Genomic DNA, 2,318 nt, shown 5'->3' on the forward strand with positions numbered 1-2,318 from the left:
TTCTGTGCAAGCTTATCAGAACTGTCGGCTAAAACAACATCTTCAGAAACTGTGGCTGATCTGAAAAACCCTCATGGACAAATCTCAACACTTTGCCATCAAATGCATATGTAATCATGTTTTTTAATTGTGCTTGCTGATAGAGTTTTTCGATGTCTCAAATCGTGTCCTGATAGACAAGATGTGAAAGATCTTTTTTGTAATACTATTATCTACCCTCATGTTTCTCCCCCTTTTCTATCAGATTATTATTCTGAAAAAGGATAAGAAAAGCCGTGCCTAGTTATAGTAGCAGTTTCGTGCACTATGTCCATTTTCTGGACGACTGCATGTACATGTTCTCGTTGTATCTCGGTGCAATGATAATAAAGCTTATTCGGATTCTGATTATCTACATATACTGTATGCTCCTACAAGCACCCTGCAGATGCTGGATGCTGCCTATCACGGTGCATTAAGATTCATAACTGGTTGTAACTACCGTACCCACCACTGCACCCTGGTTAAGTGGTCATCATTAACTTCACACAGATTCTCCCACTGGTACATTTTCATCTTTAAATCACTTGTGCCTTCATACATCTCCTCCTACATCTCTGTGTGAGTGCAGCTACAGCGTGCGCTCCCAGGACATTATTACCTGCAGTGTCCCATCAGTGAAGACTGAACTAGGCAAAAGGACCTTCTCCTACTCCGCTCCTGTTTCCTGGAATATCTTGCAAAAAGATCTGAAGCTCTCAACCTTGACCTCTAGTGACTTAACATCTGTTAAGTTCCTGGCAAAAACCACTGCAGACATGTTTCAGTTTTTAGTTTTCTAAATCACCTTATAATCTAGCTGTTTTTATCTCTTTTCGCTACTTTTCCTTTTGCCTGTCCTTTTGTTTGCTATTTTGTTTTGATAAAAAAAAAAAAAAAAAAAAAAAGAAATTTAAATTTTGTATGCTTCTTTTGTGACCGTCTATTATTGTTGTTGTTATTCACTGTTGTCATCACTCTTTGTTAAGAAATCAGGTCTCTTGTAAATGAGTCCCCGAGGCTCAATGGGATTAACCTGTCTAAATAAAGGTTGAATGAAAAAATGTTTCTCACCCACCTTTTAAGGGGAGGTACATGTGTTTTCAAATCCTTCTTGTTATTTTTTTAATGATTCAATGGCTCATGCTGACATCTTTTTCTAATTTTTGTCAATAAAACAAAACAAAAAAATTAGTAGAGAGGAACCTTAAGGAAATGTGTGGTTTTAACTAATGGGTATCCATTCTTTGGTTAGCACGATAAATATGGCTACAATTCATGGGATTAACTTACTATTTTTGTTTGACGTCGTATGACCATTAAACTTCTGTGATAAATCCACAACGACAAATATTATTCCTTGGTGTATAATGAAATATGCAGTATAAAGCTTGGAAAAGCTAGAAGCCAAGGAGGTTGCTTGTAGCTACTTAGCTTCTTCGCACGTCAGCGCTGAAACTCCAGAAGACGCTGATTGGCTGGAATGAAAGTTCACCTTTGATTTCATTGGTTGAATTTTTTACTTCTTCGTAAACTTCCGTTGTCACTACACAAATCACGTGACATCTGTTTTGACTGGGGGGGGGGGGGGGTCCTTCCTCCACTCTGCATGCAAATCATGCTCTGTATACAAAAAGAAAGAGCTTTGGAACATACGTCACTGCGTTGGGGGCGTGTGGAGGCGTTCCCGTCTCTTCCACCATTTTTATATTCCTCAGGAAAAAAAACAAACTCAGGTGTCTGTATCCTCCTTTATAATGCTGAAAAGCAGCTCAAAACAAAGTGGACTATATTGTGACAAACTTTTCCCGGATGATTAAAAACGGTACATGGAAAAAATAAGTAAAATTGGAAATGTCGCCCCTTTGAAAAAATAAAAAAGGAGCAGAGACCCGGAGTAATATTTGCCTCCACGGACATTCCCAGTCATTTTATCAGACATGGTGCGTGTCAGTGCTTACACCGCAAATAATTTAAAGAATTACAAGTTACTGGAAGCGCTTGTCCAATCTATGAAGGGCTGGGTGCACGATTTGGACATTTTTAAAGCCCCAGATTGAGAATATGTTGTGGTTTGAACAATGATACGTTGTTCTTGGCTCCTTAATTTTACATAAATTATTAATGTACATTATTTTAGAATCAATCAACCTTCTGTGTATTCAAAAATTGTGAACACTTGATTTTTAAAGTATGTTTTTAACTTATTTACAAAGCTCCAAGTTGAAATGGTTAATTACCTTATTTTTAATGACTTGAGCTCATCTAATAACATGTAGACTTCAAATCTTGATTAGATT

This window comes from Nematolebias whitei, chromosome 9, assembly GCF_014905685.2.
Source record: "Nematolebias whitei isolate Nwh7 chromosome 9, NemWhi1, whole genome shotgun sequence".
In the NCBI taxonomy this organism is placed as follows: Eukaryota; Metazoa; Chordata; class Actinopteri; order Cyprinodontiformes; family Rivulidae; genus Nematolebias; species Nematolebias whitei.